The sequence below is a fragment of the Myotis daubentonii genome, chromosome 5 (genome assembly GCF_963259705.1).
Source record: "Myotis daubentonii chromosome 5, mMyoDau2.1, whole genome shotgun sequence".
In the NCBI taxonomy this organism is placed as follows: domain Eukaryota; kingdom Metazoa; phylum Chordata; class Mammalia; order Chiroptera; family Vespertilionidae; genus Myotis; species Myotis daubentonii.
The window spans coordinates 37166312-37179654 of record NC_081844.1 but is presented as its reverse complement, the minus strand read 5'-3'; positions in this window follow the sequence as shown (position 1 = coordinate 37179654).

Sequence of the window (13343 nt, the reverse complement as noted above, 5' to 3'; positions counted from 1 at the left end):
GAAATGGGCCACCTCCCACTGCTGCTGCCGTCCCTCCTCCGTTTTCATCTAGATCCCCCTCCAACTCAACTCACTGCTCCCGCCACCCTCTTGGCCTGGAAATCACTGCTGGTTGATTATTTTCCAAACTCAGGGACTTTGTTCAGTCATCTCCCTGGACGGAGGTGGCCCAAACCCCTAATGACACCCCTCTGCCTCTGAGACTGTGTCTCCTCCGCATGTCCCTCACTAGCCCAGCTCCGGCTCCTATTCTTTGCCTGCACTTTGACCCTGAAACACTGGCATCTCCCCACCCTCAGCTCATAGCTCTCGCTCCCCTTCATCTCCCTGGATGACTGCTGTTTCTGCTCCTACGTTTTGACTCGTGACTCCCAAAACCAGGGCTTCAGCTTCCAGCCCAGAGCAGAGCTCTTCCCTCTTCCTCAGCCCATTCCTCTCCCACATGCTCACCTGACACCACCAGCATCCATCCTAGACTCATCTCTCCCCTCACTATGCCATGGCACTGCCAGCATCCATGCTAGATTCATCTCTACCCTCACTATGCCATGGCACTGCCAGCATCCATCCTAGACTTATCTCTCCCCTCACTATGCCATGGCACTGCCAGCATCCATGCTAGATTCATCTCTACCCTCACTATGCCATGGCACAGCCAGCATCCATCCTAGACTCATCTCTCCCCCACCATGATGTGGATAAACCATTATGGACACTTGAATGGGCAAGGCTACCTTCAGTTTGGCTGTCCAGGAAAGCGCCAGGTGGACAATGACACTGGGCCTGGGTCTTGCCTAATAAGCTTTGGTGAGAGATGAGGGGAAAGGCATTCCAGGTGGAGGTGATGGACAATAGGAGCAAAGGAACAGAGAGGGCAAGCATGAGCTTGGATGGTGAATAGTGATAGTCAGGGTCTCTGAAGTCGAAGGTGTGTGAACAGAGAGAGTGTGGACATATACAGGGCCCCATAGCACTTAAACCTCTGGGCTCCAGGATAGCCCTGACCTTTGGCCAGAGGCATCAAAACAGTCCTGGGATTAATTTGGGCTGTTGCCTTTCCACTGGGCTCAAGCCCTTGCTGTGGAATTCAGCTCAGTCTGAGTGCCCTTCAATGGAGGGTCTACTTTGTGCTTGAAGGTGCAACTTCCTCCTATCCACAAGGAAACCAGCAATCTTTCACTGCATTCCAAAGGTGTATCTGGAAGAGGCTTTTATGTACATTGTCACCTTTAATACTTGCCACAACCCTACAGAATTTTCTGATTGCCACTTTATGGATGAAGAAATGGGTTCAGAGGCGAGTCGCCCAAAGATGTACGGCTGGTACATGCGAAAGCCTTGATTTGAACCCAAATTTGACTCTCCTCGGCCTGGGTTTCTTCTTCCACACAACCTGGCACCAAGCCCCACATTCTGAGGGTCCTCTTGTCTTGTACCCTTGGGCTGGGCTTTGAGCCCCACCAAATCCCCTTGGAGCCCCATTGCCAAATGCCGGTTGGTGTAGCTGTGCTCTCCTGGGCTTGCACCTCTGGCCACATTGCAGTGCTGCCCTTATCTGCTGGGCTGAGTCTTCCAGGTTCTTATATCTTGTCCCCGCTGGTGTCTCCTAACCCCGGGATCCACCTCCTAGGGGACATCCCTGATACCTCCCCAGCCTCTCCCTGATAAGGAACAGGGAACCTGTGGTTTTCCAGCTCTGGGAAGCCTTGGGAAAGCACTGAACGTGTTTGTTTGTCAGAAGGCCTGGGGGAACTGGGGTTACTTGGCATGCAAGTGCCAGGATGCTGAATGCCCTGCAGCACGTGGGCCAGTCCTTCACAGGATGGGAAGTCCCACCCCAAATGCCACAGGTATTTTTATTGCTGCATTTTATAATCGGGGAGACTGAAATTCAGGAGCAGAGTGGCTCCCCCATAGGCACAGGGCTGGGAGAGAATCAGCATCCTTCTCCTGATTTCTGTCTCTCCTACTATCCCCCAGAAAGACTGAGGCTGTTTCCTAACATTCCAGGCTGCTTGAGAACACCCTGCCTCAAGGCAAAGGGATGAACTGGGAACCTATCAAAGCTTCATCAATCACAGTAGTTCCAGGAAAGAACAGACCCCGGGGAGCAGATACTCCCCCGGTGCAATGGATGGAAGGGTGGAAAGGGTGAGAATTGGAAAGTGATTCATTTCTTGGAAAAGGCTGAACCCCACATCCTATTTTGTTCTGCCCCAGCATGAGGAGCTTTTCCTGGGCCTGGAGACAGGCCCCAGCAGGACAGGCAGCTCTAGAAAATGTTGGGGACCAGGGCTGAAGAGAACAGCTCTTTTGTTTTGCCTTTAGGGAGCAACGATCTCTCTTCCCCAGTGACCACAGCCTTCCACGCACACCTGGCCTTCCCAAATACATATCAGAGTCAAACCCTCAAAGAGTTCTGAATTTGAGGGGTGGGTGAGGGGATAGACTGCCTACATGATAAGCTGAGCCTAGTCCCTCTTTGTAAACCCTTCTATGCCACCAGACAGTGCCCAGTTCATCCTGGCTTTGAAGATGGAGAGGATGATTTCTGCCAATGGGTTCATTGCCATCAGACGTCACAACAGCACCGTGAAGGCTGATTGTGAGAGGGTTCCCTGCATTCCTTGGGCCTGCGTTTCAGGGCGCACCGCTCACCAAGAAGATTGGCGTTTGTCAGGACTTTCATCCAGCTCACGTTGAGCCGCTGTTTGGTGCCAGGCCATGTGCTGAGGACACAGAGATGAGACCATGGCCCCTGATGTGCCCATTTCCCGTACCTGCCTGTGTGGCCCTCCCTGGGGTTCATTGGACTGCAGTGCTACCCTCCTGACCTATACGTGAAATAGCAGATCTGTGTTCCTGCTCCATGTGCCCATGTGACAGCGGAAACCGCAGACAGTGGCTGGGAAACTGGGACGTGCTGTGGAAGAGGTCTCAGCAGCAACCGCAGCCGCAGGCCAGGCTGTGTGACTGGGGGCACGATGGGCTGGGTGTTCTACAGGCAGGAAAGACTGGCTCAGGACGGGGTGAATTTGTTATGAGCTGAGACTGAAGGTCAGGGGGCCGTAGGGTGGGGATGACAGCAATGAGGAGAAACCATGGAAAGTCATGTGGTGTGTGGGGTGGTAGTCTGTGGGTAGAGGGTGTAGAGCAGAGAGGGGGCTAAGAGCCACAGAAATGGAGGTGCTCTGAGGACTCCCCCAGGCCAGTGACCTGAGAAATACCCAATCTGGAAGGCAAAAGAGTTTGGTTAGAATGAAGGGGATGGAGCTTTGGCCAATGTGAGGGCAGGCCTCTTCCTGTACCTCCAGGAGGACCAGGCTTCAGCCAGCCCAGCTGGCAGCTAAGGTGGCCCCTGGCTCAAAGCCCCAACCAGCCATCAGGTCCCCAAAACACAGACCCAGGAAGGATTGGTGTGCAGGGGCCAGGATGCTGAACGCCCTGCAGCACGCGGGCCGGACCCTCACAAGGGTGGGTAGTCCCACCCAAAAGGCCAATCTAACAGAGGTGATGGCAGCTGACAGGCCGGGGAGCAGCCAGGCGAGGCCGAGAAGAGCCAGGACTATCAGGACCCCTGGATCCCTGGGGGAAGGGCCCGGCCTCACGAAGGGTGTGGCCTCAGATCTAGGTGTTTCTGCCTGAGGCCTTGCACTCTGGGGGTCAAGATGACCCTCCTCGCTGTACTTGGCTTCTAGTCCTGGCTCTGTCCCTAACCCATGTCCTTAGAGGGTCCAGCCATTCCTCCTTAACTCGGGAGGCAGGATTCACCAGGCCCCGCCTGTGGTTAGCAGCCACAGCAGAGGGCCCAGAACAAGACTGACTTCCCAACTGACTCAGAAATGCTTGGCTTCCAGGGCTGGCGACAGTGAAGTGTTGGAAAAGTACCGCCGTGTTTCATTCCCTTTGTCATGGAAGCCTGAGGCTTTCAGACCCTATACCTGCTGCATCTTGGCTCTGCCTGTGTATATATTTCTGTGTCACTGGACCCTAGCACCTTGCTGGACAGATAGGAGCACAGAGGTCCAGAGAGGTCGCGCCCTGGCCCAAGGTCACAGAGCAAGTCAATGCGGAGTCAGGCCTAGAAACTGGGTTCCCTGATTTGCAGGCCAGGCTGACTCCCCAGCCCCGAGCTGAGGCCCCAGAGCCCAGGCCGCCTCCTCTGCTCCTGTGGGTGAGAGCGCGGGCAGGGAGGGCAGTGTCCCAGCCTAATTAGACGCTGTAGAGGAGCAGGGACATGGGGGGCCGTGCTCGCAGATTAGTGCCCCCTCCATAGATCATAGGCATGCCAAGGACATAATAAATAATCTGCCCAAAGGTTTTAAAGGTAAAAATCAGCAAACCATTAATAACGTTCCCGGCACCATACATCACGCTGAAATCTTCCCATTACCGCTCCCTGAGCCGATTCGCATTTTCTGGGCTGTCCCCCCCCCCCCCCCGCCCCCGCCCCTGCCCCCACCCCCGCCCTTCCCAGTGTATCCTGCTGCAGGCGTGAAGCCCCTCCCCTCAGCCTGCCTGGGCCTGGAAGGATGGGAGTGTGGAACCTTGTTGGACTTACCATGGAGGCTCTGTTCTGGTGTGTGGAGGGATGGACAAGGGAGGGGCGTCCCCTTCCCTTTCCAGGGACCCTTCTGCTTCTCCTTTCAGTGGGTGGGCGGGAGCTTGCCTACCTCTCCCTCCGGCTTTAAGTGGGAATAACTCTGTGGCCTCCCTCTCTGAGAGGCCAGGGAGGTTTAATTAATGAATGCAACGGGGTCACTTTAAATCGGAAAAGTGCTGATGGCTGCATTTTCCAATTCCTGGTGTCCAGAGCTCTGAGGAGGCAGTGGGCTGGGGCCCGGGCTCTGAGATGGGGTTCACGGGGCACGGTATGTAATTTGAGGGCAACATGTGGTCTCAAGCGAATCAAGAGCTGGGATGAGGGAAACTAGGAGGGGAGAAGCTGGGGCAGCAGACTGGTGGCCTATGACGCGGGGTGGCAGCAGGATAGGTGACCACACACGGTGGCGGAAAGCCGGGGCGTGACGCCTGAGTCCCCTCTGCAGCACGAGGGGGAGACTTGGCCTTGTCACCCTCTTTGGCCTCAGCTTCCTCAGTTAGAAAAGACAGTCCTTTGCAGCAGCCATGTGACATCCTCTGTGAGTTCTTTGAGGGGCACATGGCTGAGTGGCTCCTGCAACTGCCACACTTGAGTGGTTTCTTGGATGCAGAGTCCACACCGAAGACAGAAGAAGAATTCCATGCTAGCTAGTGTTCCCTCCTACGAAGGTCCCCTTATGGGGGCCTCTCCTGGCAGCGTGGGGAAGGGGTGCTATCTCAGCTCTTTGGTCATGACCTGGGTGACCTCAGACCAGCCCTTTCATGCCTCTGGGCCTGTTTGCTCACCCACCACACTCCTCGAGTCCCTTCCCCGCTCTGCCTGCTGGGCTGAGTCACCTCCCTGACTTCCCATCAAAGAGCAGAGCTGTGGGCTGGTGGCTCCGCAGGACCTCTGGCGTGGTCCTAGCTTGGGGCCTGGGACCTGCCAGCCTCAGCCTTTTTGGACCTTGACTAAGATCTGCATCTCTCCGTGGGTTCTGTTCCAGCCCCCCCACCCCACCCCCCAATCCAGCTGACCGCACCTCCCAGGAGAGTGGCACTGCACATTTTACAAAGCCCAGCCCGGTGCCCTCAGTCCCTCAGCACGGCCCAGTGGAGAAGCAAGGTAAAACCTGCCCTGATGTGGATGCGCAAATAAGAGGGTTAGAGAAACCCTCCAGGGAAAGGCGTCTTGGGCAGATCCCTCAGGTGTGACAGCCAGTGGCTTCTCGGAGAACCGGAGGAGACCGATGCCTGCTGGACAAGGACCGTCCCTCTCCAGGGATGAAGGACGTGTCCTCAAGCATCTTGGGGTGTGAAGCAAACCACGCACCCTGTGAGCCAGGACTCAACTGGGAATCACGTTTCACAAGAACGACTCAAACCCTCAGGACTGTGAGCCCCATCCCACGTGGACTGTGCAGGGTGAGCTGAAGCAGGCCCGCGCTCAGGGAGGAGATTGGGCCCCACGACACCAAATGTCCTCCCAGGCTGGTGGGATGTCCCAGGACCAGATGATCTCAGCCGCCTGTGTCCTGACGGAAGCCTCCTTCTAGTGGAGGGCCCCAAGCGTACGTGGGAGGGTCCCGAAGTCCCCTTCCACAGACCCCTCTGTCGTCCCTTCTTTTTTTTTTTTTCTTTTCTTTTTTTTTAAAATAGATTTTTATTGATTTTCTACAGAGAAGAAGGGAGAGGGATAGAGAGTTAGAAACATCAATGAGAGAGAAACATTGATCAGCTGCCTCTTGCACGCCCCCCAGTGGGGATGTGCCCGCAACCAAGGTATATGCCCTTGACTGGAATCAAACCTGGGACCCTTGAGTCCGCAGGCCGATGCTCTATCCACTGAGCCAAACCGGTTCGGCTATCGTCCCTTCTTTATACCTACGTTTGCCCATCTGTCACATGCTACTTGTAATTTAGGGCAAGTCACCAATGTCCGTGAGCCTCAGTTTACCCATCTATGACAATGGGCCTAAAACCCACCTGACTAAGCGGTTGTGAGAATGAGGTGGTGTAATAAATGTGGACAGGTGCCATAGTAAATATTTAATAAGTAAGTTATGATTATGACAGGTTAGAAATGCCTGCTTAGCAGGGAGAGCATGCTCCTGGCATACAGCTGGGGTGAGCACATTCAAACCAGAGGGGAGTGAATTGGGGACAATTTCACAAAAGAGATAGCCTTTGATCGGCACTTTGAAGAAAGAGCAGGGTTTTGACCTGGAGGAGTTGGGACCTGGGGTGGGAGATTCCAGGGGAGGAGACAGAAGCATCAAAAGCCCAGAAGTTTAGGGAGGGCCCAGCTTGACCAGACACAGGCGTGTGTGTGTGTGTGTGTGTGTGTGTGTGTGTGTGTGTGTGTGTAGGGGGTGGCTTTTTGGCTTAGATTGCCTGGCTCCAAAAGTCCTCCTCCTCGCACTGGGCTGCGCGCCATGGCCCAGGCGTCAATTCTGATGATAGAATGCACTTTGCCACCAGCTGTCCTGGGAGATTCAACTCCCTGTCACTGTGACAGACCCTCGGCCCGTCTCAGGCCTTGATGAATGGCCCCCACACTGGATGTCATACATCTCCGTCTTCCCCAGAAGCTGTGACACAAGTAATTGGTGTCATCTCTGTTGATTGCATGCCAAATGCTGACAAAACAGTCCGTAACAGGGAGCTCTGTGCACTGCCCTTGTGTGGCCCCCCAGCTCTCTGAGGATACCCCAGGGAGAGGCAGCGGGACCAGTTAGGAACAAATGCAAAGGTATCCTGGGCCAACCTGGAGAATGTGCTAGAATCTTTCTAAACAGATGCAGCTTAGTGTCCAGTGGCCAGGATTTGCTCCCAGGGCTGCACCTGGTGTCTGACGCCTACCTCTCTGGTCAGTGCGGCCCATGGCTGCTCTGCATCCTGGGGACGTGGAGGTAGAGGCCTTCAAAGGTGCCCTGGCTCCTGCCAGCAAAACTGCTACCTTTCCCCTACAGAGATGATGCCGCTAAGGTTGAATGAGTTTTACCCACAAATACAGATTGAGGTGTGTGCGAAGGGCGGTGCTGGGGGTCGGGTGGGAGTACTTAGGAGGGTAAAAGCCAGCTTACCTGCTCATGACCAGGTAGACCTTGCACTGGGCCAGGCCCAGTCTGGCTTGGCTGGGTCCTTGACCTGGCTGACCTCCGGTGGAGATGGGTGGAGTAGCCTCTCAAACTGATCTTTCACAAGAGGATGGCGGCCCCACCCGCATCACGCAGCTCAGCGGAGGCCTGAGCTGAACCAGGAGCCCACACAGGGGCCCTCCCAGGTGTTGCAGACAGAAACACCTCCTACTCCTGACACCCCATTCCCAGCCAGAGCTCAACAGAATCAGGGGCGGCGGAGGATTGCTCGGGGGCTGTGTGAAACGTCCAATTCTTTTGATAACTAGAATCTGCCCCTTAAAATTTTGCCTTAAAATGAAGTCAAAACAGCATACACCTGGGCCCGTGGGCCATATCCCAGAGCCTCTTTCTAGGGCCTTCCATCCTGGCCCTGTCTGACCTGGGAGGAGCGCTGAGAAGCAGGCCCCCATCTCTGGGGAAGGCATCATTGCCTCACTCTGAATTCTCTCCATGAGGACTTTGGGCAAGAACTGGTCTTTGGTTTTAGTATCAAAAATAACATTTTGGTATTTGGGTTCTTCTTCTAAATATTATTTCTTGCTCCTCCCAAGCCACAGCTGATGATCATGTTTCTCTCTCAAGGGGCCTGCTGTGTCCATGCCCTTCACCTGCGCGCTGGCCTCCATGACAGACCCTGCTGCGGACACCCTCTGTGTTTCGTGTACTTACAACTGTAAACCTACTTTTGCCCCACGCTGTATTCTACACACATTTGCCTCATACCTACCACATGCTGTGCACCATAGACAACCTGGGGCACCTTAGCAGACACCCCTGACTGAGAGTAGAGGACTCAGCCAGCAAGACAACTAGGTCTAATGTTTGGCCAAATCCTGAGATATTTGCCTATTGGCTGCCCCCAACAGCCAGTCCCCCTGAGTGATTCTCAGGCCTGTCTTTGTGTTGTCCTGTGGGTACCCAGCTCCTCTGCACCTATGGGGGGTGGTGTTAAAGAGCCCTCTTGCTTGGCATGACATAGGCAGGGAGGCAGGAGAGTGAGTTTGAAGTTGAGGGGCTCCTGGGGTCAGCTCTGTGGTCATCCTGGGAACCATCGTCTCCTGTTCTAGCTGTGGACACTTGCCCTCCTGACCGGGGAGGCCCGGAAGGTCCCTCCTCGGTTAATGATTCCCTGTCGGCACTGCCCCACCCACAGAGCGAGCGAGAGGAGTCTCTTGGGGATTGGAACAATGTGACGGCTGCCCTGAGGAGGGACAGCCAGCCGCCAGCCCTCCTTCCTGGGGCTCTGGGCACCCCCCTAACCACCTCCAGACACAGAGCAGTCTCCGGCCTGGCCCCTGGGACCTGCAGCTCCTTCCTCGGTCCCGCCTGGCCTGGGAGAGTCCCCGCGGCCGGCTCATTGTCCCACTCCTGCACTTTTCCTCTGCGGCATTGTTCCCGTTATCAGCATCCTACAAGCTGCAGCGGCTGCACAGGAAAGTGTGGCTGCCGCTGGGGCCGCTGCTGAGGCGGCGATGGGCCCAGGTGTCCTGCTGGCGGGGCTGCCTGCACAATCAGGTCCCCCCACGCCTGTCTCAGAATCCCGGCCGCCTGCCAGGGCCGTGGGGTGCAGGGTACAAAGCCGTGCTCTCTTTGGGGCATTTTGGTTCCTGGAGCTTGCGGCGCTGGGCCCACGCCCTCTGCTTTCCAGCTATGATGTCGGAAGGCACGCACAGTTTCTGCAAGTCTCTCCACCAGGGTCCCTGGACGAGTCAGGATTCTTGGCTTGCAGTTTCCTGCTCCGTGAAGCACAGGCCTGTCTGCTCTACTAAAAGGCCAAATAAGGCTGAGGAAACGAAAGTGTGAAGGGCCCTCTTCACCCACAGTTCCGGCCCTTTCCGAAGTGAAGGGTTTAGGTCAGAGCGAACCTAATAAAGCAGCTGCTTGACAGAGTTTTGGGGGCAAAGGGTCTCAGGGGAGGGAGAAGGAACCCTATTTTTGGTCTGCACTGGGCTAGAATATTTTAGCTGTCTTAGGAGAGCTGGGTGGTAACATCGTTAGCAAAAAAAGAGAAAGGACACCCAATTTGATTTGAATTTCAGATAAACAAAAAATAATGTGTAAGTATACGTATTTCCCACGCAATATTTGAACTGGGCGTCCTGTATTATATCTGGCAACCTGCTGTAAGACCCCTGTGTGGTTCAGACAGGATTAGGGAGATGAGGCAGGGGGTCGCCTTCCTGGATCTGTCTCATTCCCAAGAGCTTCTCTGGAGCACCTTTTCCGGACTCTTCTAGAGAAGACCCGCAGGTTGGAGGCGGCTCTCCATCCAGGGCACGGGAGATGCTCCAAGTTCCCAGAGCAGCGCAGGCCAGATGTCCAGGCTCAGTGCTCTTAGCAGCCTCCTCAGGTGGGGCCACCTCCTCAAGAGGGGCGGGAACATAACCTGAAATCTGCAGAGCGGGCCTTGCAACCCAGGTGGACCAAGGAAAGAACCCTGGCTCTGGAGTCAACTCTCTTCCTACCAGTGGGGATGTCTCGCCCTCTGCTGGCCGATGCAGGTATGACAGGGCTTCTCCTTCAAGCATGGTCCCAGGAAGAATGGCCAGATAAACCTCATTACCATCTTCAATTCAACTCATCTTTCTCTGCTCTGGGAGAATCTGCATGGTAGCTTTTCTGCAAAGAACAAATTTACCCAATTTCTTTGACTCTAACCAAGCAGGAACTCAGAGAAAACAAAATGTAAACTTCACCAATTTTGTCTCCCAGAAGGAGTGAACTTGAAATGTCTAGACATAGAAAAGTACACAACAGTCAGTGAAGCAGTGTGTCTCCATGTCATTAACAGCGGTGGGAGCATCAGGAGGGGATGACCACGCAGAAGGACCTCTTAGCCCCTCTGGACCCTGCTCTCCAGGGCAGGATGCCATTATCTCGTTTACTGCACCAGGAACTCAGTTCTGAAGCCACTGGCTTGGGTAGTTCACTATTTGCAGTTGCCTCCCACGACATGGAACAATAGGTGCTTCCTATGATCCCCTTCTATTTTAGCTCAAGACAACACCAAGTGACCAGCAATCGCAGGACAAGATTCTTTGTGCTCCAATTCACCATAGCTAAGATCTGGAAACAGCCTAAGTGCCCATCAGTAGATGAATGGATTAGAAAACTGTGGTACACCTACATGATGGAATACTATGCTGCTCTAAAAAGGAAGGAACTCTTACCATTTGCAACGGCATGGATGGAACTGGAGAGCATTATGCTAAGTGAAATAAGCCAGTCAATGAAGGAAAAATACCACATGATCTCACTCATTCATGGATAATAGAGACCATTATAAACTTTTGAACAATAATAGATACAGAGGCAGAGCTGCCTCAAACAGATTGTCAAACTGCAGCGGGAAGGCTGGGGAGAGTGGGGGTGCAGGAGGTAGGGGGGTAAGAGATCAACCAAAGGACTTGTATGCATGCATATAAGCATAACCAATGGACATAAGACACCGGGGGATAGGGGAGGCTAGGGGACTGTCTAGGGCGGAGGGAAAAAATGGACACATATGTAATACCCTTTGTAATACTTTAAGCAATAAAAAAAAAAGATTCTTTGTGCTCTACTTCCAAGGCCAGGAACACCATTTCTTCAGGTTCCAGCCAACCGAGTGCCATGAGAGGGCCTATCGCCTTCAGCCAAGGAATTGTTTTACTTCATGGACTGAATACAGGAAATAGTAGACACTTTTTCACCATCAAGGCATTTATAATTTGAATGGGAAAATGACATAGTTATGAGTTAATATAGCTGCAGGATTTATTACATACAAACAGGTCAGATTTGCGTTTTGTGGGGACCTCAACAATCTGGAAACGTCTTAAAGAAAAATAATACAAGATTGTGAATGCGTAAGTAGGCTCAAAAGTGAATATTTATTTGGAATGAGTAAACAGATTGTAACAAATTGCCTATTTTTAAAAGACTATTTTTAGAACAGTTTTAGATCCACCGCAAAATAGAAGTACAGAGATTTCCCATATGCACCCTGCCCAACACAGGCATAGTCCTTCCCCCATTATCAATATTTCCCACCAGAGTGGTACATTTTTTACAGTCGACGAGCCTACATTGACACATCATTATCACCCAAAGCCCATAGCTTGCAATGGGATTACTCTTGGTCTTATACATACTGTGGGTTTGGACAAATGGGTAAGTGATATGTACTCACTAGTATAGGATCATACAGAATAGTTTCACTGCCCTAAAAATCCTGTGCTCCACCTTTTCACCCCTCCCTCCTCCTGATCCTAGCAACCAATGACCTTTTGACTTTCTCCATAGTTTTCCCCAAATAACATATTTTTAAAAGATAAAAAACTCCATGAATCTCACAAAACCAGAAAAGTCAGCCAGTCAAGCCCTGGCTATGTATATTTCAAATCTTGTGTCTCTGCGTGGTATACACTTCCAGGGTTGGGAGCCTTAATACATGTTCCACCCAGGCATGTTTCTGGTCTTCAACTTCCATCTCATGGCACCAGTAGGCCATTGGGGTGTGCCTGGAAGCCACTTCTACATCAGGACAGTGAGTCATGCTTAACTACACAAAGTGACTGAAGTGTGAATACGTATCATAAGAGCGATGGAGGGAAAGCCAGACTGAAAATAATACAACGGTCTTAACCTTTGTCATGAAAATATCTTACTTTTGCTGATTTCACAAAAACATATACTGTTAGAACACATTGTTAGGGCACTTGGGCAGTGATGAGGGGCCCTGAGGCTTACCCTTCATTGGTGTCATGGTAAACCTCCCATTGCATCTAGACCAAGGTCAAATCTGAACACTAATAAAGTTAACATCATCCACAAAAATGTGGCTAAGTATTTAGAGAAGAACACTATGAATGCCTTGTGATTTTCAGTGTCTTGGGGGCATTTCCCCAAGAATCACAGCCTGTGAGAATGATTCTGATTTTTGCCTGTGTTTTACAGAAACCAAGCTTCTGACCTAGAAGCCCAATAAATAATCAAATGCTCTTTATTTACTGTTTATAAGATCTAGCTTTATCCTGAACTCTCAGGAATGTTCAATTTAATCTGCTAATGTTCAGATTAGTATTGTCCCAACCCTCCTCTGGGCCCCACCCCAGGAACATGAACATGGTAGGGAATGCTGGGTGAACAAGAATAATAGAGGGAAGGCCTCTCGGGGAAGTAACCCGATCTGCGGTAATACGAACAGGAGGTTCAAAGCCAGTGGAACAGAACAGAGGAAACGTAACACAATGGGTGCAGGTCGGTCTGAGGGTTTCTTGGGAAGAAGGACTGCCGCAGAGGGACTGAGTTCCCGAGGAAGACCCGGGAGTGCTTGTGAACTTATGACCTTCTCACCCATGGGGCTGGTTTGGACATGTTTTGGAGGAGACAAGAGAACCAGTGAGATGGCCATTCCTAGGGCATCCAAATCTTTCTCCTGTCCAAGGTTCATGCTTGGATTTTAGGTAAACAGCGCCCTCTACTGCTAAACAGCTCTCATCACAGAGCGCCGGGCTCTTTTCCCTGAGAGCCCCTGAAGGGGAGTGGAACAAGATGGAAATGGTTTGATCCATAGAACACCAAGAGTCTCCAACCAGCCTGGTGTGGCCCAGTGGTTGAACATCCCCCTACGAACCA